This window comes from Lonchura striata, chromosome 14 (genome assembly GCF_046129695.1).
Source record: "Lonchura striata isolate bLonStr1 chromosome 14, bLonStr1.mat, whole genome shotgun sequence".
NCBI classification, from domain to species: domain Eukaryota; kingdom Metazoa; phylum Chordata; class Aves; order Passeriformes; family Estrildidae; genus Lonchura; species Lonchura striata.
Window position 1 is genome coordinate 10,232,686 of NC_134616.1, and position 26,848 is coordinate 10,259,533.

The following is a 26,848-nucleotide window of genomic DNA, read 5'->3' on the forward strand; positions in this document are numbered from 1 at the left end:
CTAAGGGCAGCCAACACGGCGCTCTCAGACTGATCAGTCACTGAGCTCATCCCTGGGTTTCAGTCACACTCACAGCTGAATTTGTCACATCACTGTGCACGAGCACCTCCATGGGTTGGTTTTTGTTTTCAATGAGCAAAATGCCTGATAGTAAAATTTTCAGCAACAATGACTAATATTACCTCTTTGGGTGTTGATCCTTTTCATAAAGCTTCTCTGATCTATTACAAATGTAAACCCTCACTAAGAGTCACATATATATATAATTTTTTTTTCTTTCTCTGTATATTACCACAAGGGAAACTCTAAGTCATTTCTCTCTCACTGATCCTTTAAGAGCCTGTGGCCACTGCTGATCTGTATTAATTGCTACTGAGAATTCAAAATCTGCATCTTCAAAACAGGCCAGAATAGCTCTCTTCATCATTATGTCAACTGCAGTAACATTTTACCATAGAAACCCTGAGCACGATGAAGCTGGAGCCTTCTGCGAGTTCAGAATACAAAATTATTTCTGATGAATTACAGTTGCAAAACAATTTAGGGCTCTTTCCTTAAGACAGTAATTTCAATAAGCACTTCACTCTTTTCAGTTTCTTTTAAGTACATAAGAATCTACCACATTTTGTCAATCTAGAATATAAAAACTTTTCTTTGCATTGTTAAATCATTAGGCTTACAATTTCCTTTCCTCTGAAACAGCCTTTCTAGTAAAGATGATCAAAATTCCCCAAACCTGCACAATTCAAAAACATACATACAACAGGCATACTCAAGTACTGAGTTCACTGGGATTAAACAAAACAAGAACAAACTTACAAGAATAATAGAAATAAAATAATCTCTAAAATCTCTTACACATTTAACATATATAAAATTCAGGTAAGCACAAAAAGCTAGCTTTTAGGGTTCAAATAAGAATACACTTTAAGTGCATGTTGCAGATTTTAATAGAAAGTGGATTGCCAAAGAAGCTTATCAAATATAAGAGCCCAAAGCAGGAAATGCTTGATTACATTGTTTTACATTTTCTGCTAGATTTTAAGCCATGAGATACCTTGTAGAGTAGAATCTACAGTAAGATGTGGTTTAAAAAAATATTCACCCCTAAAGCTGCATACTTAGAAAGTTTGACCAATAATTCAAAAGAATTTTCTGTTCAAGTTAAAAAAGGAAGATGAAAAATTAGGATACATATGAAAAGTTCAAAAGTAAGGCCAATGGAAAGGTTTAGAAGCTGCTCTTAGCCAAACATCAACCTAGCTTAGCCTCTCAAGTCCATATTTTCCAAAGAGAAACAAAATCCTAAAATCTTCCACTTCTTATACCACACCAGTAAACAAAGACATATGCTAGCTACAGGTGCACAGTGCAAGCATCTGCAGCTATTTGAAGATGATGGTACACATCAATAATGTATTTAAGACAAAAGTCAGAGAGAAATCAATGGCTTAGATGCAATTCTGAAAGCAGATTGCAAGAGTCATGCTCCATCTTTGAGTTACAGAGAGGGTCTCACATAAAGCATGTAAATGTGGCATCTTGGTGTTGAGGGCTCATGGTAAAATTCAAAAAATAATTCTAGCTCGCAAGCAGTACAAAGATTCTGAGAAGGTAACTTGGTAGGTGGCATCTATGTGTTCATCTCAACATTTTATGTACACATAACAGAACAGCTAGTATTCTAGAAGAAGAAAACCTAAACCATTTTACTGTTATTTTGTAGTCATTGTCAAGTTTGCAGAAAAAAAAAAAAATCAGTCTGAACCCATTTATCATTATTTTAAAATAAAGTCAAGGAGCTCTCTAAAAGTCTTGAGCCATACGTCATCTGTGTCCAATAGAGGATTCAGGTAGTGAAAATCAAAGAAAACAAAAAACCAACTTTTTATGGGGATCTGAAAGACCCTGGAAATAATGCTATATATCAACAAAAGAAAGCTACAGGGACATTATTGGGAAAAAACCCAACAAAACCAAAACCAAGACTCTAACAACCCGTTATTCACTGAAAACAAAGCCCTCTTTAATGCACTGTGTATTTCACACAGCTTCATCTAGAAATGCATACAGCATTTTCAGGTTTTTCCTCTACTTCTTCATTCTCAGGATTCAAATCCTGGTTAGTGTGGAATAGTTCCATTTCAGCTACTTTGATCTCTTTGAGAAGCAGGGCCAGTCTCACCCCTGGCCACTCAGTACTAACTCACTTAAGAGCATCAACTCACACCCAGCAGCCTCCACTCTTAACCACAAAGTACAAATTAGCCATGAAGTACTAATTAGCCACGATGACTGAGTGTGCTCTAGCCCTTCATTTACTCTCTTCCTTTATTCTCTTGATGTGGCTAAGCCACTCACATTCGGATATAAAATGACATTGCAACATGTGAGCCACTGCACCAGTCCACACACACAGCATCGAGGGCCTGCCACCCTCCAGGGTGTTTCCATTGAGTGCCTCCACACTGAGGGCGCTGCTTTTCTAAACTCACTCAGACATGCATATCCTGCAAATAGTTTTGATCTGCTCCACCTTCATGTGAATTTCCACATTTCTTTAGCTGCCATGTTCTCTTGGTTTGTACCAGCAATGTGAAATTTAGATGACTATACAAAGCTAGAATGCACTTTAGACTTCTTAAAATGTTGCCAGCCCCCTCCCAAAAAACTAAGCCTAATTAGAAAACTGAATTAAAAATCAATGTAGTACTGAGCTATTAAGTAGCCTTTAACCATATTTTTTTAGAGAGAAAATAGAAAAAGACTGCGGAAGTCTGTTTCTGAAAAGTCACATGGTATTTGGTTCTCTCACAATGTTCTTCTCCCTTCTTTCTTCAAAAATGTATTCTTAAAAGAACACAGACCTTTTGTTACACATAACATGTAATGTGATGCCTCTCCATAGCAAACCCAGTAACGCATTCAGGCTAACACATGCATATATATGTTGTAGAAATCTTGAGACTTTCCCATTAGAAGAGCCCTAGAGGTGTTCCAGCCCCTGGAGCTGGGGTATCACATCCCCTGGAACACTTACCAGGCTCCAGTCTGTTTTTACTGACAACTTCCCTTCTACACAGGTTAGCTGTCTGGGTTACTAAATGAGATCACTAGCTCAGCTGCTTTCTTACAGCTTTAGTACTGTTGCATGGCAATGAGATTGTAAAGATAAAAATACGGATCTAATTTCCAATCTCCTTTTGGTAAGGCCATAATACTGTATGTATTACAGAGTAACAACCCTCCTAATGCTGTGTTAAACTGAAAACCAAACAAAAACCTTTCCACTCAAAAGCCACAGCTTGATCTCTTCCAAAAATAATATCAGAATTCTGGTCTGTACAAGGCTACAGAAGGAAGTTTAACACAATCAAGCAAAAGAAAGGGAAACAGCTCATCTGTTCTAAGCACCAGGGCAATACTTCTCTGTGGGCTTGGAATAGCTCTTCCATATTTCCATCAACTAAACAAAAGATTTTTCGTATTTCTCCAGTGAGGCTGCATCACTTCATCCACCATTTACAGCTTCTGGATGCTGGAATTTTAAGATGCATAGATGTTCCCATTAAAGAAACCCAAAAAGTGGGGTTTGGAAAGGGCAAGTGCAATCCAACACAGAGCTCAGCCAGTCATTTGCTCTTGTGACAGTTCATATATTCTGGGGATATTTAAACTGCACTAAGAACTATGTAAATATGCTAAGCTACCTCCAAATGTTAAGAGTAAATGTTGTCCCTATATAAATTGTAAATACTGTAAATTTATTTGTTTACTGACATCTTGAGTTTTATATAATAATCACATTAACCCCCTATTGCCAATTACAATGGTAAATAATGATACAATTAATATTTCTCTTACTCCCTTTTCAGAAAATAACTTTGGCTAAAATTCTACAAGAGGGAACAACTCTTCAAGTGATTTTTAACACAAAATAACTCCCCTTGTCTTTCTGGTAATTAACTTATATTACACAAGTGAACAGTTTGGATCAACTTCCCAGTTTTTTCTTTAGCTGTCTCTACAAAATCTTATAAACAGAAAACTCCAACTCTGTTGTCTCTGGCAGAAATAGTTCTGTTAGCATCATTCTCCTTTTGGTGTTTGGCTTCTCCTACAGTTCCCAAAATGGGTCTCCTCCCTGCACATTAGAAGGCTGATACTCACACACAAATGCACTGTGACAATGGAGGGAAGGGTGTTGGCTGGGCAGACAAGAAAGACTTAATTGAATCAAACAGAGAAAATACATGTCTCATACAATGAAGTAATTTTTCTTAATGTTTTAAATAAATGCTGCTTTCATTCCTCCCAAACCACACTTATAGTATAATTATATGATTGCTGGGGGTTTTATACAGCTGAATTATAGGGTGTCTCTTCCACATTTAGTTTGTGAAAGAGTCTCTCTGCTTCCCTTCATATCTCTCTAACCACCGACAAGGATACTCTCAAGGCATCCTATAATTCAATTACAGCTATCCTCTGAGAAACATATAATTTTATAGAAAGATTTAGGCCATCATGTATCCCTTTCTTTCCTGTTATGAAAGCATTTGTCTAAAGTCTGGTATTAAATTTAAAAAGGTCTGAAACAATCTTAACCCAATAGTTTTCAAGAGTGCCATTTGACAGTTGTCAGGCTGGCACAACCCCCGAGCTCCCGTTTAAACTCAAGTGCTATATGGGCTAAGGACATGCTGCACAGAAAACATAGCGCTGGGAGGGTGTGATGGGTTGTGTGTGTAAATATATAGATGATGCATGCCCTCACCTCAGTTTCTGTGCAGCTACATTGGACATAAATAGACAGAAACATTCAACGCAGTTCAACTGTAAAACCACATTCTTAGCTGCTGTACTGGATGGCATACGCTAATTAGAATGCAAAACACAAACGTCTGAGCTAATTAATAAACAACACTATAGTATCAAAAATGCTTCCCAATCATACAGGTCTTTCCAGGCATATAAATACTGGTTTGTAACAATCGAAAAGCCTTTTATATGTTTCTTTTCCTAAAGGAGTGATATAATGCTGATTGCAGTGAAAAACTGAATACTGAATGGATAATTCCCTCTCAGTTCAATTTCTCACACTCTGCACAGCAAAGGAAAGTCTAAGTAGTGCAAGTAACTACCTCAAACGAGCTACAGATGGCCTGAATATGTATTCTAACAGAAAAGCCATAACTTTGCAAATAGCAACTCTATGATTCCTGCACAACTCAACTGAAGATGTAGATGGAAAATGGGTTTAATTTGCACTCTTGAACAATTTCCATTATTTATATTCAGTTTTATCACTCAAATGAAATTCAGTTTCTTGCAGCTTCTGTTTTAAATCCACTGTTGAGACTCCAAAAATTAATTCATTTAAATAAGGTCTATTTTGCTGTTTAAAAATTTTAATCTAGTCCTATTTTTTCTAAAAATCAATATTTATTATATAACATATGTTTCCTATTATCCTGTGTGGAACAAAATATTATAAGAGTAATACAAAAGTTTAAACTTGATTTTCAGCTTGCTTAAATATAATCACATGGAACACTGAGTAAATTGTAAAGAAAAATAATGCAAGTATCTCACAAATGCAGACAGTTGTGAGAGGAAGAAAAAATAGTAAGAAATCTGATCACAGTTCTGAAATATTTTGATACCAGTGAGTTTAATCTCCTAACTGCAGACAGAGGAGTTTGCTTACCCTGCTGTAAGCAGGGCTTTCTAGTGTCAGACTACTCATGCTAGGGACCTGAATTGTTTTTACACGGCTACCAGCAACAGCTTTTCCAAATGCCTGAGCTCCAATAGAAACAGGCTTTGTTCATCAGGAACTTTAGTATCTTGGGGCATTTACTCACGTCTAAAAAACCAGAGATATGGAAGCAACAACGCTTGTTGTAGCTAACTTGTGGAACACAACAATAACCTAGCACCGAATTCCAAACCCAGGGAAATAACACTGAGCTTTCCTGACAATATTCCCTTGGTCAAGATCTAGGAGTCTGTGGTTATTGTAACCATGAGGCTAGAAAGCAAGAATTTTCACTGTTAATACAGTTAATACATACTATTGTGTTTATACATAACAAAGAAATCCCTTTGTGGATTTAAGTCATCACTTGTGATTTTTCACATGGCACCTGAAATAGATTCTGAAAGCATCCCTGGAGCACACAACTCAGCTGTACCATGCAAGGAAAACAGACCCTGTATGTTTTCAACTTTACTTGAATTTATTGTATTGTTTTTGAAATTTGCCACCTCAAAGCTATCTCTGACTCATCTCTTTCTTCAGGAAAATCAAAACAAGCCATCAGAATAATTCATCTGCACCATGGCAGTTATTTTTTATTTCCTAGGTTTTCAGGCATGACTGGCTGGCAGCCAGTGCCCAGTGCTGATTTTTGTAGGATAACCACAAGCTACCTAGGGAAGGGAAGAAAGTTGCCGGTTGACATATCATATTTCATCTATCATAATTTGTCAGCTAAACCCAAGCAGGGTTTCTAAAAAGAGAAACTCAACGGCACTTCAAGAATTTTGTTTTTCAGATTATATACTCACAGTTGACAAAAACTTTTAAACGCGTTCAGATTCCTGGTGAAATTAAGTGAATATCCTGAGTTATTTCACAATTATTTTTACATGCAGAGGTTTTCTGGAACAAGCAGTTCTAAAATAGTGATACAAATGACACTGCAGTAACACTAAATTGACACTGAAAAATAGAGCTGAATTTAATTACCTTCATTTTGCAAAGCAGACTGGAGAACCATAATTTTTACCACAAAATCTGATTGTTGCTACAGAACAATCTAAACATTAAGTGTACTTTTAAAAAGTTGTTCATGTAAATTCAACAATTACAGCATCCAAGGTAACTAAAAAATGGTGACCTAAATCGAAATAATTCCAACAGAAATGCACCCGAATTCCATGATCCTAACAAAGGGCCTATGCCAAACAAGAAAACAAATATCTGCAAATTCTAGTTTATATGGACCAAAAGATACCTCATGAGCTTCACATAAGTAAAACAAGTGTAAACAATTGCAGAGATTGCAATGCCCTGCTACTGATGCACTACTGATTGTCAAAAAGGGATCAAGAAGCTTTTGATGAGGGAGAAGTCAATATTATACTTAATATTTAAGTTTATACCTACAGACCAAGACTGTTGGCAATATTTTATATACTACCTAAAACGGACAGCTGCTGTTCATAAGAAAGTTTTGCTGATACGCAGTTTTGGCATCACCTTCCAACAATTTTAAACCAGTAGGAAAGGGTCTATCATACAGTAATCTGAGCTGTAGTTTCAACTGTGTAGAAATAATGTTTACTTCTGTAATGAAGGTTGTCCTACTCAGTTTGACTGGAAATACATTTTCATTTGACTTCTTTCATTTAAGAAAAGCTGTGCAATACCCACTTCTCTAGCTTGGGGCTTGAACCGCTTTTTCAGCTCTGCTCAGTCATTAACTGCCTATGTGACCTTGCACAAACCACTTTTCAATGTGTAAGGCTGAGATAATAGACCTTTTCCAAATCAGAAGAGTATTTGGTGGATAAGGATGTTAAGGAGTGCAAATTGCAGGGAAGGCACAATTGTAACTTTGCACAGAGAGAAAGATTAGTCTCCAGTTATTCCACAATCCATTGTCAAATTCAGATGTGGCAGAAACAGGCAGAAGATTGGTGAGAATTACTGATTTTCTTGGATATTCAGGAGCCTTATAGCCATAGTAAGTAGTTTAATTTTGTTAAGATATTGTGCTGATTCCTTTGTAGAAATCAAATTGTTGGTGCCTTGATACCTGACAAAACCAAGCAGTAAAAAGGGAGGCAGACTATTCCAGTTGGGTCTTGGCTTCTCCCTCTCTCAGTTTATCAACCTTAGTAAGTGCCTTTATTGGTCCCAGTGTTAACTCCAGATTCAACAGCCCTGTATACATAACTGGAACTGCCTACAGAAAAACCAACAAAAACAACCCCCAGATTTTGCCCAGAATCAAAAGGCAGTAGCACTAACACAGGAATGATGATTTATCTTTGCAACTGGTCAGAGCTTGGCAGTCAGCAAACATGTCAGGCCTACTGAGTAATTCCCACGTGATCCAGGACCATTCAAAAAATCCCAGCCAAACAAAAAACAAAACAAAACAAACAAAAACAAAACAGAAAAAAAAACCAGACCAAAGAAACTAGAGCTCCCAGCCTACCACCCAATATCAGAAAATAAGTAGTATCCTAGATTTTTGAGGGAAAGGGAAGTATCTCTGCATGCATGGAGACAGGGTTTGTTTTCAGTTTGTGATGACAATAGGCACCAGAGGATTCTGTCATTAATCTGCCTCCATCTGTGGTGCTGGAGAGCACTTGACACATACAACCAAACTTAGCATTTAACTTCCTTTCACCTACATGGCAGGGTCAGGGGAGTGTTGGGCATTTTTGCTGCATTTCAGTCCTCCAGCTCTGTGGCTCAGTGCAGCTAATCGGGAATTCTAGTGGGTGACCACTCACTCAGCACCTTACAGAGCCACCAGACTCATCTCTCTGAATATGAAGGCAGCAAGTTTCGTGACAGAACTCTTCCTTAAAGATAAAAATGTACTTGAGAATGATGTAGAAGATGTCACAATCATGCCTCAGATTTGCTGCTGGCCCCTGTGGCATGAAGAAAGGTTAGCTTGGATATTGTTGGCAAGCTGCCTGAACTCCACTGTTAAGTGTAAGGACTCAATCTCTTGCCATTGCCACAAAGAGCCCTAAGCTAAGACAGGGAACCAAGGGGGATGGAGGGAAGGGATTAGTACAATGAGGAAAAAAACCTAACAGGATAAACAATAACACTGCAGGCCTTTAAAGACAAAAAAATTGCTGGAAAGAAAATACCACAGCAGATTTGTTTCTAATAACAAAGTGAGATTCTGCCAGGAAGCCCTGAAGAGGAAAACTACTAAATCTTCTTGACGCTGATCCTTAATACACAGTGGAATAATACATTTTAATACAGTGTTGAATTTTAACAAACAGCAAAGGCCTTATTAAAATGTTAAGTAAAAAAACAAAAAATTATCAAGATTTGAGAGTCTGTGGATTCCTTGTAACTATAAAAATAAAAGGGAAGTAAAATACATTTACCCAACTACATTTTCACTGTCGTATCAGAAAGTGTCCTGATAGTTAGTTAATAATCAACAGAAAAAGCATAAACATGCTTAGATTACTGTTGTGACAATTTATATCCAGGAGTAAGCTAAACAGGAATCCTCTCCTTGCTATGTATAATAAGTCTTGAAAAGATTAAAATGATAGCATTGTTTTAATACAAATTCAAATATTTTTTCAACGTAAACTCTCTTACACGTTAAAGATCTATGAATATCATAATTTGGCATCTTTGTAGCAGGACAAAAAAAGATAAGTATATTATATTCCTTCTAAAATACATCTTATTAAGTTTTTCTACAGCTTCCAGGTGCAGTGAAAACCTAAGGAAAAGTTGCAACTTTATCTATAGCTGGCATGCTGTTAACATAGTATTCTGAATAGCAAGGATGTTACTGGCTGCTGTGACAAGTCCTGTTCACAATCCTTCAGCTTTCCAGTTACTCAAAAGAAGAAAACAGCTCATTGTAAGTGTGTAATATCTGCAAATAGATATAGAATATTGTCCCACAGAATTATTATCTTACCTAATTAAGTTGAAAGCTATGGCATAGGCTATTAATAAACCGAATCAAAACCACTTAGCAAATAAAAATTACCTAGTCACAATATCTGAATTGAGTTTTACTCAAAGGTAACTAGAAATCTCAGCAGTATTGTGTATGGTTTGCCACAAGCTACATAGATTTTTATTATGGTGCCAGTATAAAAATGAGAAAAAAATTGCAATTTACCTTCTGATAAGTAGGTGGTCTTTGAACAAGACTACAAAGTAATCTTCAAATAAAATGAACAACAAGGAAGCATGCCTGAAAATAGTAGATCAATTGCTTTCATTAAACACATACCAGTATTCTTTCAAAGATTCATTTGATTTAGACAATTAGCTGATGATAAAAGAATTTTCCAGATCTTTTAAAGAGTACATAAAAGACTAAAAAATTCAAAGTTCAGTAAACATCCCTGTTGTCTCCCTCAGTAGTCCTCATCTGGTTCAAAGTTGTGGCAAGCCCTGCTGTGTCTGGTCTGTGGCAATGCTGGCACACTCTAATAAAAGGAAAACTTTCTACACCTGACAAGCCTCCTGAACTCTTTTCCATAATCCCAGAGGATGATCACATCAACCTGTGATAGTTAAATGAATCTAGGTGGAGATATTTGTGAAAATTGTGACCTCTTTTTACAAAACAGTTAGAGCAAATAAACAAAAAACTGTCCAGCTTAGAATCTAGAGTCAAAATGTAAGATGAAAATGTAGGCCTTAATCAGACAAGGACTTAGATCAAGCTGTGAAAACAATGCTTTTACCATTCAATCAAGTATTTATGGAAGTCCAACACAAAGCTGCATTTACAGAAATGCATAACTTCAGCTTAAATGTAAAGGCGTCAAGGGAAGAACTGGGTAGAATTTTGGTTGCAAACACAATCTTGGCTTTTCAATTACTTTGGAAATGCTCTGTTGTTTAGTAAGCAAACTACTATGTATTACCCCTTAATGGCAGCAATAGAATTGGCTGGCTGAAGCCTGGCTGGGGGATTGATTTTTCATTAATTTATTTCACTTATTAACATACAAACACTGTTGGCCTTGTAAACTTTCCTTCAATCTTTTTTGACTCTTCAGACACATCCAACTGAGATGCAGGCCCCTATCAGAGGATTTAGTGAAGTTAAAACCATAACGTTCACCAACAGGGCTGTCTTTGAGCCCATTTTTATCCTTGGTCTGCATTTACATCCCCTTTTAAGTCTTTGAACAAATGTTGACATTCTCAGTCAGAAAATGACTAATTCCTAATCTTGGGGTTCTTAGCAACTGCCTCAGTAAGGGGAAGGGAGCCAGGCTGAGCTATATCCTTGTGAACAAATGCTGCTTCCCATCATCATTTTCACGCCCATCTTAATACACATACATTCCTAAGACAAGGAAAATACTTAAGATCCTTCTCTCCAAATAACAGCTAATGTTACATTTTTCAACGCAGTGTTTTGATTAAAGTACACACAGTTTGGAAAGCACAATAATTCAGTGCACTCAATACATATAACTTTTTTGATTGCTAAGGCCACATGGAAAGAGACAACAAGGCCTTTCAGCTCTAGCCCAGTAGCTCAAATTTAACTCAAGTGTCTGGTATGAGCTAAAGGATAAAAAAGCAATGAGACTGGGATCTAGATGATCCTTCTTTCATTCACAGCACTCCTGTTTAATCAGTATACAGCAAAGTCAAGACACTGACTGAACAGTTTTATCCAAATTCTTAACTTTCAGTAAACAAATGGACTCTAATGTGAAGCCAGGCATCAAGGGAACATAGAAAGGTGTTAATCTGATTCTAATGAAGAGAATCTCTAAGGTTAACTGCCTGGGCAGAGGTCTCTACACAGCACTAAGGGACAGGTGAATGGAGCAAACAGGACCCAGCTCCTCTGCAAGCACATCTGCAGTCACAGACCAGCCCTGGGACAGAGCGGCCAAAGCCACAGGAATTCAAGGACAGCACTGCTACAGAGCAGCAGCTGTCAGCCTCCTTACATCTGCACTGTGATTAGGACAGAGGATTAAGATATTTGGATTTAGATGTTTTAGATATTTATGGATTTTGATATTTGCAAGAAATACTCCAACACAAACGACTAGTGGCGGTATATGTAGTATTTATTATTTTTAAAGAAAACCACTGCATTTAAATGAAATTAACTGCATTTAAATTTTATGGAATAAGAAAGACTCCTACAGCTAAATAATCATGTAGCCACAGGATGCTGATTTATAAACTAATGGAAACACCTACCTCAGACATTAAGCCAGCTTGTCACTAATAAAAAATACAACATTCTACAGAAAATTTGTTAAACACTTATAGAACAATTCCTAGAACTATTTTTAACATATAAATCAAGCAATAATTGAAAAAATAAAGGAAATAGTTAGAACCCAATTAAAACAATACAAAACTAAAAAAGTTTCATTCTTAAGGGGCCTTGTGGAGGTTCAACACCACACACAAAGCAGGTATCACTTTAACAGTAGGCACGGTTCCCCGCAGCCCTATTCAGTCAAATTTTGACATTCCTAGGACCCCACAACTTCCCCAGGCAATGTATTCCCAGCTCCATACCAACCTTCAGCACAAAGAATTCACTGTCCTGTTTTCCTAACCAGCATGTCCCTGTATTCCCTCCTGCCCGTTGCCTCTTGTCCCTGTGCACCCCCGAGGGCAGCCTGGCTCCTGCAGCTCACCATCCATGGACACGCAGGAGGCTCAGGAGCAGGGGAAGGATGAACTCAGCCCTTCCAGCTGTCCTTCCCTACGAGGTCCCTCTTCCCCAGCTCCCGTTCAGCCCACTGAGGCACTTAAGAGTAAGGAAGAACTTATGTGGGAGAGTTCCAAAGCCATTTGGTATTGACTTCACACTGCTCTCACTTCTATGCTAGCATCAAATGCTTATGCAAATTTCAGCCTACCACCCTGCTAGCTGAAAATACTATTAATACTTAAACTGACCAAAACCACTCTTTTTTTCCTTATTTCCTGTAATAGAGGTACCACCATCTGTTGTCTACTAACCCTTAGTTTTTAAGCAAAAATGCTTTAGTTCTTCCAGTTCTGTGATTCCTGGCAGGCTGAGTATTTATAGCCCATCTGAATTATTTTCTTTCAGTTTTTACTGAGAGTGAAAGAAGGTCTGTAAAGTATATTTGTCCTTAATGCATTATGTTCAGTATGTATTGAGGCATTACCCTTTTTCTGAGAAAAAGGGTCAAAATCATGTGCTTATCACAGCATTCTTGCACCAAACAGATTTTTGCCTAATAGAAGGTGTATATTTGTAGGCTTATATATAAGTACGAGTAATTTCACATGCATTTCATGGAAGAGATACATGCTCTCTCCTCCCACATGATACCTTCAGACTATAAATCTTTTGTAGAAAACCACAAAAATTAACAGCATAAATCAAACAAAGTAGAACAGAAACTTATTCTTTAAAAGGACTGACTAATCTTATAGTCAAATCCTGATAAAATAGCTCACCATGTCTCCTCCATAAGCAGAAGAAACCATACATAATGATCATTATTTTCAGTTACCAGAAGCACTGCCCTGGTATTAGATACTTCTTTCCCAAACTGGCTTTGACCATCACCAGGAAAAGTCCTGGTGGACCCAAAGTGAATCCTACAGGCCTATCCAGTCTGAATTATCTTCTGACTTCACCAGTGAAGCTTAGAGCATATACTTAAAGAATCTTTTCTTTAGTCACTGCTAAAATGTTTTGTTATTACAACATTTTAGCTACATTTCAACACATACTTAAAAAAATCTAGTGATAAAAGTTTAATTATTTTTACTGAAACTACTGACTACTAATTTTAAGGCTAAGAAAATAGTTAATATTTGGAAATAGTAAAACAGCATTCAGTAACTGGGAAAACCAGTAGAAATTCCTAAAGAACTTATTTTAGCATGTCAAATAAAAAACTGTGTATAGTACAACCGTATACTGTTTTCTAAGAGTTCTTGTACGTGCACTCTACAACAAAGAAAATAACTTTTTCTTTTTACTGCAGTAAGGTAAATGCATACTCAGTAGTACAATCCAACTACAATTCCAACTACTTTTCCACAACACCTTCAATTCCTATTTGAATTTGGGCTTGGAAAATACTATCTTTACTTTGCATTTCCATTAATATTTTTGGGGAGGCAGAGGGGTGTTCAGCAGATTTCAACAAAATTGGTCCAAAAAATGGTAATCCACAGCTACAAATACAGCAGTCCTTAAAGGCAGTATGCTTAATAACTGACATTGATTAGAAGCTCTAAATGCTTCTGGCTGGGATTTAGACACGTGAAAAAATGCTTCTGTGAAATCACACTGGCTGATGAAGCAGTCAGAACAAGATGATGTCTTTAAGCTGATGTTTCATTGAATTTCAGCAGAGGAGGAGTTCCCATTCACATCTTATACCACTTCTAACTGAAATTCATAGATATTCAAAGAACTTCTTTGCTCCATTTCTCACCATCAATTTGGCAAGTTGAATAGTAAACCCCACAGTACCATATGGTAGAAGACAGCTGAGAGATAAACGTGTTGTGTAATGTCAGTCCTAATGAGTGATAGAAATAAAACTCAAAGAGCTAAATATCTGGCTTAAGTAGCAAAAATTCACAGTTAAGGATAAAAGCCTATTGTACAGCCAGTGCCAAATATTTCCAAACTATAATATTGTACCTTATAGATGTGTGGTAACACTTTTGTTCCTCACAGCAGCCTGACTGCATTCTCCCAAACTCTCACTGAAGAGCTCAGCAATGCCGTGAGCTATGCCTAATAGCTCAATGCTGCTGGAAGAGAAAGGGGATGTAAACACATGCTTTTATCTTTCTCCATTTGAGTACAGAGATGAACGGATGAGAGAAATAGAACCTATTTTCACACTAATTCAGTACAGCTTATTGCATATGTAAAAATTCAGCTTGAAAAAGCAGATAGCAGGAAACACTTAGCATTTGAGGAAATGCAGGTTTTAAGATGTCTCAAGCAGTTTAGCTGTATTTTTCTTCAACATCAAATACACTACTGACAATCCGAGACACAGTTTCAGTTCTAGACACACAGCAAGCAAATCTGTTCTCCCTCCTACTCCTTCCACCCCTTTAAAAAAATATTCCTACAGTTCAATCTTTGCCACTAATATGGTAAGAGACATGGTAATGTCTTCAATGTTCTGATTTTTAAATTTTGTTTTTCTGCCCAATTCCTTCTTTTAGTATAAACCTTAAAACTGGAGAAAATTAAGTCCCCACCAAGAGAGGCTGTTATTGAAACCCATCTGTAGAGGCCTAGAGTTATAAAAGCATCACAGCCTGACAGATTATTGGGCTGAGAAAAAAAGGGTACAGAATATTCTAGAGAAAAAAATTCTCTTGCAATATATAAGACAAGTATACATATAGGAACTAGTATTGAAGAAACCAAGCCCCTTGAACAGTCCCCAAGCTAGGTGCATTGCAGTGCATTACCTGCATTCCCCAAATAAATCAATTGTGGCTTCTATGTGCACCTGCATTTAATTGGCAACAATGATGAGAACTTCTTAAATCCATTTTCTTGCACCCCAAATCCTGTGTTCAATTCAGGATAAGAAAGACACTGAGCTGCTGGAGCAGGTGTGGAGAAAGGCAGCAGAGCTGGGGAAAGGTCTGGAGCACAATTCTGAGAAGCAACTGAGACTGCTTAGCCTGGAGGAAAAAAAGGCTCAGGAGTGACTTTATTGCTCTCTCCAACTCCCTAAAAGGATATTGTAGCCAGGTGGGGGTTGGCCTCTTCTCACAACAAACTGGCCATACAATGAGGGAAATGACCTCAAGCCCTGCCAAGGGAGTATCAGGTTGAGTATCAGGAAAAATTTCTTCACTGAAAGTGTGGTAAGGCATTGGAGCAGGCTCCCCAGTGAGGTGGCTAAGTCACCATCCCTGGACGTATTTGAAAAACAAGTGCACTTCATCATCTTGAAGTATCTTTTCAAACCTTAATGATTCTATCTGCAATTGCTTGCTGCTGCCCTCTGCCCTGCTAACAGGCCCTACGCTGCCCCAGACACTTTTACAGAAAGCTAAAATAAAAGGTCTCTGGCTTTTCTCCCTGAACTACAGACAGGTGTTGTATTGATACAAGTTTTCACAAATAATACTTTTAATCTGGCACTGTTTCTTTTTAGGAAAAAATCCTAAAGCTCATGTTCAACAAATCCAGCTGCCCCATACTTTTGTCCTCTTGGCATATATGTTACCTATTATTACATTCTGTTAGCCTTATTTTATTATTTCATTGTTAAATATGCAAAATAAAGACTAAGAATTCTTATCCGTTTCCCTTCCAATATTCGGTTCTACCTCTTGAATTTCAGGATGACTCTATAGTGCAACATCACCCTATTTAAAATATTGCAGTTATACTGCAAATGTGCAGATCAATTTAGATTTGTATCACCCAGCAAAGAAAGCAGCCAACAACACTGAGCTCACAAATGCAGAGGAGGTTGCAGATCTATGCTCTCTGGTACTCGGACCACTTCAATTTCAGTCTGCAGAATACCAAAACGTTTCCTACATGGCTTTCTCTACAACTCTTCTATTAGTTCTTAATTGAAATTGAAACATGGCAAATTTCAATTTCCATTTAGTGTAGCAAGAGACATTCACTGAAAAGATCTACTAAAAAGGTAACTCAAAGTAAAAGGCACATTTGCTCAGATACCCATTGCAGGCCTATAGAGTGATGTCAGGAACACAACCTTGGACAGCAGAACTAACATCACGTTCAGATACTCAGAAGCTGGATGCCAATTTTTATAAATGCTACCTCGATTACCCATGTTTTCAAATGGAGTAAATTTGTGTTTAATATCAGAATAATTAGAGCTTGGTTCAAAGCTATTAGTACATAGTGTTGAGATGATCCATGTTTTACTTTCATTTTGCTGTCATGTAAAATTAGAAATAACTTTAGAGGTTCCTGTGCCAGTCACAAGAGTTTTAGGATCTGACTTGTCCCTAAGCTCCAAAAATGTTATCAAACACAAACTCTGAGTGAAGGGCCAAAAAGGATAAGGTAAAGGAATATGGGGAACAGCTTTTCCACATGTTCACTTGAAACACTTTAAGCTTAAAGTGCTTCAAACAGCATTAACTTTTCCTTAGATCCATCACTTACTTCAAAAGACTCCTATCCTAGCAGACACTGCCCACATGCAAAATAGAAGTGATTTGAGCAAAACAGTTTACAAATCAACAATGAGGAAGGAGAGAACAGATGAATACAGCAAACAGATGGGAAAAATGATACAATCCTGGGTAAAAGGCAGTCTCAGAGCAGTCTGGAGTGACTGGTGTTAAACATTCCAGAGATACCACAAATGCAGTTATACACAAGCACCTGAGGATAATGAACTCGGCAGACATCTATAGATTACATTTTTGTTGAGAAAATGGGATAAAGGTGATCCAAACACTTCACCAGACAGAGATAAAGCTTGGCACAGGCTGATCTGTCCATGAATTTTGTCCTCCTCTAGGCTACAAACAAGGAAGTAGGCCACAGAAATTCAAGAAGAGGAAAGCTAACCAGTTTATATTGGATAAGGCAGAGAAAGTGAGTTGGGAGAGATGTTGAAGTGACAAGCAAGAACCTAGTTTTTACAGAACACTTTTCAGTGGTTATGTAAGGAATGCGTTTAGGGAAAACTAGAGGCAAATGGACACCACAGTCAAGAAGGGCAGAACAAGATTAAGAGACTTAACTCTTCTGTTGGAGAAGTGATTTTATCTGAAAATGTAATTACAAAAAGCCCACTCACTTTGCCAGTTTGGGTCAATCAGAAGTCAGAGAAATGGGCCTGCTGCAGTGGTGAGCCTCAGCTATCAAACCCTGCCAGAGTCCTTCAGGCAGAAAGCAACTGCAGACAGAAGCAAACCAACCCAAAGAAGCAACGACTAAGCTCTTACTGTCAAGACTGTACAAAGAGAAGTGGGAAAGAAAGCAGTGCTAGAAATATAAGGCCAACAGCCAAAATTCATCAGTAAAGTAAGAGGAGGAAAGATAAGTAAGAAAGGATTAGAGCAAATGATCTGGGAAACATTTGATTCAGGAAAGTCTAAGGAGGAAAGGATTTTAGGAACAACATGGTATGAAATGTTAAAAGCGTGCAAGGGCTTTCAGAGGATAAATGGATTTTGTTCTGACCTTTTCTTTGGTATTATTTCCTAAGCAAAACAGAAGTCATTCAGCAACCCACCCCAGCTACTGTCATACCTTAACAAGCTATAAGAATGCTTGGTCACCAAGACTTACCTTCAGCAACCCCATACAACACAAGAAGTCACTGAGGTCTTCAAAGCAAAATTTCCACCAGTAATTCCCTACTTCTAAGAAACTGTTATTAGACTTCAGAACAACAAGCTCAAGAATAATTTTAATTGGTATTTATGCTAAAGCACAAACATCTTTCTCATTTGCGCACCAACATGAAAAATCAGCAACTGACGGGATATAGAGGCTTCCCAACACAACAGAATGTGGGCTGCACTGGCCCTCTGCAAAAGAAGGAATTCAGCAGAAATTTCACACAGCAATGATAGCTACATATTTTAACATCCATAGGTAATTTTTACACAAGTTAAAATGAAGAACAACATTACTATTGTTGTATTGTTACCAGTATCTGAGGAGCGATATCTGTCTGTGTTAAGGGTTCTCTTTAAGACAGGGAAAGCAAGCCATAAACTTATGAGATAACTTCATTGCTTGAGCTGAATTCTCTCAGATAACTATATGCAAGCAGATAAAGTTTCTTTTCAGAAAATAAAAAAGCATTATTATTATTTTCTAAAATAAGTATATTTTTCATCTAAATATTCTCTTGTAGACTAGGAATGCAAAGTACAGAATGCCTAATACAATACTCAAAGATCTAATTGTCTAACCAATATGTCAGAAGTGACTTGACTTTCAAGGGCAAGAAGATGCTGAACCTGATCCAAGTTTGTTAATTAATAGCCTCCCTAGATAAATTCTTTTTTAATGTTGTACTTGATTACTAAATCTCTCTGCTTCAAGTCAACAGACGGCTTCAATTCCCCCCAAACCAAAAATTCCATAACTCTCCATACTACAACAATCTAAATTTAGTTAGATACTTAAATATTATTATTATTTTTAATTGAGTAATGAAACAGCCGTGGATAGATGAAAAATTCACTCTTCAAATTTTCTGGACAGTTACAAGTTCAGAAAATTATTTCTACATTCCTGTTGTTTAGAGAATCCTTGATCAGCACTAAGAATGTTAAAAAAAACCTAAAAAAACAAAGCACCAAATCATTGACAGCAAATCTGAAACCACTATGAGAAGAATGATGAATCACACTCTTTTGGCAAGATTGTCAATTAAACATTCTGTGTCATAAGAAAATCAAAGCACAGTACACACTCTCAAGATTTGAGTTCTGTCCTTCCAATAGTTCCTTCCACTCTCAAGCTCACCCCCAAGAGCACGGGACAGCCTTTCCAGCTGACCTACGATTACTGCATCGTTTAAATAAAGCCCACAGTAACCATTCACACAAGACTGTAAACACAAACACCACTTATTTCCTGCTGTTTCTATGGCATTATGACCCAAGGGCCACAAAAGTCAGCAGAAACCTTTTAATTGATTTGAAAATGTGTCCTCTGACCCTAATGTTGCAAGGATCTGCACAGACAGATCCTTGCTTCAGTGATTCCACAACTCGTTATAGAATCAGGACTACTAAAATATAGTGGCTGGTTCTTTGTAGCAGTTTTGGATTTTACACCATTCCAGTTATTGAAAAGGCTGTGGAGTTTCTTTATCAAATTGCACTAACATCCATAAAAGGATAAATTGAAACTTCTGATAGCACGTCAACGTGTGTATCAGAATCTTGGAGCAAAACAAATGGATCACTTGCCAGCCACAAAATGAACACTCTGAATAGGTCCTGCCTGGCTATTTATTAATGCTTTTACAGTAATATTTTCAATACATACTATTAAAATAACTACTTTAAATTTCACCCCAATGATGTTAATCTTAATTGTTTTTTGTGTTTAATACCTCATGCATTGAAATGTTGTCAAAACACTGAGGTTGAAAACTTTGAGATGATTTCATTCTTCAGTACACCACTGCTTGTTGCTGCATTCTGCTTTCTACAAGATCAAGTCAAAGAGAAGAGAAGTCATCAACATTTCAAATACATTAACTTTTGGTGGGTTTTTTTAAACTTAAAAATTTTAATCCATTTGTAAGAGCCTGTTCTATTTTGAATTTAAAAGAAAGAATGTCAAACCTCAGGGAAATGGAATTCAATTAATATGCATGTGTCCACTGGTGCTGGGGGAGAAGCTGAGCTACATGTGGAAACCACAACACAGAATTTTCCATTGGTTTATAGAAGAAAAACAGCTTTTGTCTGCTGAAATGGTCAATATAAGAATACAAAACTTCTACTATGAATTTTAATTAAAAATAGGTCAAGCAAATGCTCTTCCACTGCCCTCCACGCCCACCAACTTTGCTAGCACAAACCTCATTATTCTGAAAAGCATGGTGTAAAGCAAATCTAAAAGAAAACCTATTAATATACTTTTGCACAGCTATCAAGAAGAGTGGCAGTCTTCTGTCAGTTTTGCAAAACACACACATAAAAAGAATAAAATTTGAGAAAACTTGATTAAAGGAGTCACTCAAAATTATCTACTTGACTATTAAATAAAATAATAATTTGCATAGAATACTACCTGACTCTCCACATGTGGCTATTTCCTTCCCAGGAGCTCTTAGAAGGCAGAAGTGTGGAGATGTCCTAGATATAAAGGCTCCCCCGTAAGATACACACACTGTAGTCTCACAGGCACCCAATTTCACTGCATTGCTACAAGTGGGACAGCAATGAGACACTTGATTTTCAAGACAAGCCCAAGTACTGCAAGAAGCAATCCTGGTTGAATAACATACTCCTGCCTTTTTCAAATGGAGGTGAAAGTGAGTCTAGTATTAAAGGTACCCTGGCACACTGAGGAAGAGTTGAGACATCATGGTTCTTGTAAGAAAAAAAAAAAAACATCGCAGCAGCAGGAAGGAAAAGTGACCAGTCCTGCAGTCCCTCAAATCTGTAAAACCACAGGATGTAAAACTACAGGCTTAATCTCACAGCTATCAAAGACTAATCTCTGTATTCCTGTAAAGTTACTTACATAGGTGCATTTAGTTTTGACCTCATTTGGAGGAATATCAGAACCTTTTGGTCTACAAGGTTTACTACTTAAAACTGTATTTCAATTCAGAAGTCAGTAAATTAGTTAAAGCCAATGAAAGCACCTAATTATTTGATAACAGCTCATCTGTATGTTAGACATCTGAATTATCAGTTCTACATAGGTTGTTGTCACAGCACATGTCACAGTTGAGATGGCCACAATACACATACTGTCTCCATACAATTTCAGAAGGCTTTAAGCATTTGCCCATACAAATTAACACCATACCACACTAAGTAACAGCAAGTCACTTCAGAAAGCTGCAAGCATCTGTCCTTCTTGTTCTTCAGCCCAACCTTTTATCCCCCCATGTTGATGCAGTGCCCCTGTGAGCCCTCTGTGCCCTTTGGTGGTTGCTCAGTGCCCTGGGCACTCCATGGCTCATCGCTGTCAGTGCTGCCCCCCTGCTGCTCACAGCTGAGCCCCTGGGGATGAGGCTGAGCACAGCCCCACTCCCAATCACCACAAAAACCTGTGTGCCTACAGGTTGTTATAAAACAGACATCAAAAGCACCAGCAGGATTTACTTAAGTATATTATTTAGTACCTACATAAAATGAAGTTTGTAATTAGGATCGTTCAGCCTGGAAAAGAGGCTTTAGGGTGACATAACTGTAGCCTTCCAGTACTTGAAGGCAGCTTAAAAGAAAGGTAGAAAGGGACTTTGGACAAGGGTATGTAGTGATAAGAGGGAATCACTTCAAACTGAGAGCAACTTTAGATTAGATTTTAGGAAGAAATTCTTTACTGAGAGGGTGGTGAGGTGCTGAAACAAGGTGACCAAAGAAATGGTGGATACCCCTGGAAGTGTTCAAGGCTAGGCTGGATGGGACCTCAAGCAACTTAGTCTGGTGAAAGGTGTCCCTGTCCATGGCAGAGGTGGGTTGAAACTAGCTGATTTTAAGGTCCCTTCCCACCCAGGCCACTTTATGATTCTGTGAATTCAGAGGAAAACTAGATGTATTTAGTGTCACTATTTCTCACTTCACTTTCTTTTGCCTGCATATTTAAAATATACTAAAACTTAGTTTTCGATTTTATGCCTGTATGCTTAGTTTTTCCAGATAATTACTGCATAAAAAATTAGTTTATGTGGAATAACAACAGAATATCATAGTTATCTTGCCATTTATTTGGAAGCACATTATTACAGGAAGACTCCTCCTTTGTTGAATTTAATTGCCTATGAAGATCCTGCCATTTGAGTCTGTCTTCTGGAACATGTATTTCATCATTATTTTTTAGCCTTGTTACATCAATCACCACAACTGCTACAGAAGATTTCTGGGCTGTGAAGTGATAATTTGTTCCAGCGATATTAATGAGGCAAGCATTGGTCTTGAGGGAGGTGACAGCCCACTGCTTTGCAGACAGCAGCAGATTAACGTGTTGTACTATACATTGTTTGAAACGTATCACTGGAGCATTCAAAATATTATTACCTACACTTAAGGTATTTTTGCCACCCACACTACAAATTACCCATTGAGTAATGTAACATCCCTCACCACAGTGCACTGTCACTTCAGGAAGAAACACCAATGCTGGGTGGCTAGGAGCTTCTGGGAATGACACTACAGAACTAGGGAAAAAAAAACAAAAAACAGAAAAAGGGAAAGATTTGTTGATGCTGTAACAGCATTCCCAGTGTACTGCTGCAGGAAGCAGTACATCTGGAAACAACAGATGGTCTGTGTTTAAATGGGAGGGAATAGAGGATTTTAATACCCATACATCTCTAATTCAGTTCTACAAGTTTGATTTCTACGTTTTCTCAGATTATGGAGTGTTACAGGATCTGTATGACAGGCTTTACCCATATTACTGTTACTATCAACATAGCCAGCTAAAGCCCTAATGTTGTACTATCTTTATCTGTGAACTCTGCCTTAGCCATATGTGCACTTCCAGAAAAGCAGACTTGGTCTTTAAAAAAAAGCTTACACCGGAAATTTATACGAACTGAAACACTTTGTTACAAGACAGATGTTCTATCACCCTGAATAATTCACAATCACTTATTCAGCCTTTTGCACTTGTTTTATGATATACTTTGTACAGGTACACATGGTTTTACAGAGCATTTTTAATCTATAGGGAAAAAAAAAAGGAAAGAAATGACAGAGAATACAAGATTTTTTTTCATATATCCTTTCCACATAAATGTCTCAAGCTCTTAACTGATTTATACATAAGAGCTACTTACAGGCATTCTAAAGAATAATCCTAGCCATGCATGATTTACATTTACACATTTTAACTCAAAGGAGTGGCGGAAAGAGGATATGGCCATCTGCATAGAAAGCCTTCTGTGGCTAACAGCTAGTGCTACCAGCTCTCTCAGTCCCTAATGCCAGATTGAACCATTTGTGACTGGTGCATAGGCAATGGCTGGCTAAGAGTTGGAAGATAAGCTTCTAGAAAAAAAAGACCACATACATTTTTTTTAAGCAGAAAGCAAAATTATCTTCCTGGTGATTAATCTCCAGCAGAAATATGAGATGGTTAAGATGAATGAAGTGAAAATATTCTAAGAACTTTGGTTTTTATATTCTTTTCAACAGCATATGTTCCAAGTATTCAAGTTTTAAGCCTGAAGCATCCTAAGACAAATTGAACAGGTATGTTATACTGATCTATACCTTTAGAAATGTAAAAGGTTCCTTATAGGTGGCCAAAATTGGAAATTTGTTCAAGAATAATTAGCTCTTATGCCTTTGTAATATAGAGGTCAGCATCTGTTTGTAGTAGGATTTGACATCAGTTGAAGCATATGGATAGGAATCCAAACTCTTTCTCTCATTAAAAATACACCATTTAATTTGGCTCAGTTCAGGACGATTAGCAATATGTGCTCGAAGAGAAGCTTACAATTGGCACAGGGAAAGTTGGCTTGGGCAGAAGACCACAGGCAGAAGAGAATCCAGAAGCTTGTAAAGATGGCCTGCACACACTATGCCAGTCTCTTGTTAATGCTATTAGCTATTCATTTTCATAAGCACTCAGATACAGTAAAAACATTCAGTCAACAAGAAACACAATAACAGTTATATATAAATAAATCAAACAGTATCACCTTAAAATACCCAGACCTGTCTTCCAAGCTTTCTATACATAACAGACTTCTAAAATTAAGACACACACTGAGGTTATTTACTCCTAAGCGTTATTAAAATCAATTAGATAAAATATACATTTAATGAAGAAAGACATAATGCTCCAATTTTGTGGTTTAGAAGAATATGCAATCAAATATCTTGCTAAGTTTAAAGCTTAGACAGTACAAAGAGTTTTGCAATGCAAGAAGTATTTTGGAGAAGAGGTTTTAAAGCAAGTCCTAGCACTTTCTAATCTCTGTCCTAGATATTAAAAAACAAACCAACAAAGCAACCCAGAAATAAATCCAAACTGAAAAAGTACACCTGTCATGTTAACATTCTCCTCTCTAGAACTTCTATATATGCACAGAAAGATAATCGATCGTTTTGTATTGACATACAGAAGGTGCTGGATCCAATATTTTAAAAATAATTAGCTGTTTAATATAGGTGTTTTCAAAGTTACTCTGAAACCTACTACTGAAAGCTCAAATGGTACCAAATGTAGCAAATTCATAAAAACTGATCTAGCACACTTGTCTAGGTATCATTTTTTCTTCCCCCACAGAATTACAGAAAAAAAAATATAAAAAGAACAAAACACATTGTGTTTTTCCACAGTAAAATGGACAATTAAAAAAAAATTGTGGGAAACTCCCTGCTGCAACTTTACATTTCACTTCCTGTAATTTACCTGAAGTTATCTGGAAAACTGAAAATTCACTGGCTTAAAGTGAACTGACTTCAAAACTGGATTTAGTGCAAACCATTCAAAAGAAAGAAAGAAACTGATTTCATCTCACCTCCTTGCACACTCCCATTTTATGTACTTAATATTTTATAGTCTTGCTATAAATACACAACGCTGAGCCAACCGAGAGTACACCCATGCCTCCTTCTACCACACACGTATTTTATGTCCATCTACTGTTTATCAACTGGATCATCTGATGAGTCAACCAAACTTCTTCAGAAGTGCTGTGACTCTGCCATGACACAGTGACAACTCATTTGCTCTCTCTGCTTTTGCAGAAAGTGACTCAGAAATTACTTTTCACACACCATTCCTGTATTTCTAGCAATGATGCTGGCATAACAGCACACAAATTCTCTCCCTGTGGTCCCAGGAGTACAAGTTCACTTGTGCTTCATTTTTAGGTTTCTTTTCATTTGTTTCAACCTCTATCAAAAACCTTGCCTTGTTGCTCTTCATAAAAACCCTTTCTTGTTTCAGGGGCACAATGTTATGACATAAAAAGAAAAACATTCTCACTGCCTTCATCTTCTTCTTACTAAGTAGAAACAGAGTGGACTTCAGTGCACCTTCTTATTTACTATTAATGCATTCACATAGAAGTCACACAAAAAATTTATCTTTATTATAAATTATGCTTTTTGTTAAAAGGCTCATTAGTTGTGTTTTAATACAGACTTATCTTTGTCTATTGGGATAACGAGTGGTATTTTGGGGAAAAAAATAAGAGCTTTGCACTAAAGCTTGTTTCTGGATAATTTAAAACCCCATGACAGCCTTTGACTGTCAGACTGAAAAGCAGAATAAGCTAACCAGATCTCTCTTCTTTCTTAATAGGACTGACTGCTCTAATCAAATATGTGAAAGAAGAAAGAAAAAGAGGCACTTATTTTCCTCTCTTGGATTCCTCATCTGGGAGAGAATACACTTACCAAACAGTTTCAAGAATATCAAAGTAAAGCCTAAATCTTCAGCTGCATAATACAGCGATTTTTGAAGGGTATTCTTTATTGAGATGCTGAATGTAACAGTATTAATGTGTACATAGAGCAGCACTGTGATGTACCTTTATTTTGAAGGAACAATAAAGCAGCAGCCATGGCCATCCAACATGGAATTTTAATCTACATAATTCTAAGAACTTTCCAACTCCTAAGCAGGTGCTGATTAAAAACAAAACAAAGCCCAAACCAATGACCAAACCCACAAAAATCCCAAAACACATATCCACCCCCCCCACCCCCAATCAGGCCTATTATTCTGCAAGATACCTTCATGACACAACTGCTTCCAAAATTTAATGTATTCAAAATTCTTGATAAATTAAGTTTATAAGAATTCAAGTAACTTAATATAAGAAAGAAACACACAATTTTTAAAAGAACTCCTGCTGTTGCAGAGACCCAAACAATCACAGTAATGATCTACTGCATTAGGAGACAGCCCGCATGTATTCACTGAATGGTGTGCTGGAATAGACCCCCTGTAAAACATGTAAGGAACATTTAAAGATTCCAATATTCATGACTACAATTCTCCCATTGTTTTTCAAAATGGCATATTTTTAAGACGGTCTAAAATATACTAGGTAGAACATGTGTTGCACTAATTTTTCTATCCCATAAAGCCCAAATAGATGACTGAATTAATCAATACATGGTTGCTATAACCTGTTCCAACTGCTGGAACTGTACAAAACAGCAATAAGAAAAATATTTGAAACTAATCAATATGGTCATGTAAGAAAGCAAAAAATGGAAAAATCATTGGAGATGATTGTGGAGAAACACATACAGGCACTGTCAAAAGAAAAAAAAAATGCACATAGTCAAACTCAAGTTTTCCAGTAATTCCTTTGTCCAACCCAAAAAATAATTCTAATCACAAATGAGTAAGTTTAGTAGCAATATTTGAATAGATTAATTAAATCTATACAAAGTGCTTTTCTGTTAACT

The 26,848-nt window shown here is 37.1% G+C and overlaps 1 protein-coding gene across 12 annotated transcripts in view; it reads right to left on the reverse strand.

The window, feature by feature from the left end:
- TENM1 (teneurin transmembrane protein 1) overlaps positions 1 to 26,848 on the reverse strand; it is a 794,184-nt gene that overhangs the window by 258,323 nt on the left and 509,013 nt on the right. Inside the window, exon 1 of one of the 12 annotated variants that reach the window (XM_077786542.1) lies at positions 19,837 to 24,899. The exons of 9 other annotated variants lie outside the window; for them this stretch is intronic. The gene's annotated coding sequence lies outside the window, so the exon portion shown is untranslated. Of the gene's footprint in view, positions 1 to 9,917; positions 11,957 to 12,311; positions 12,620 to 19,836; positions 24,900 to 26,848 lie in introns of those variants that run through there. 2 more of the 12 variants (XM_077786538.1, XM_077786539.1) reach the window with 2 other exon arrangements.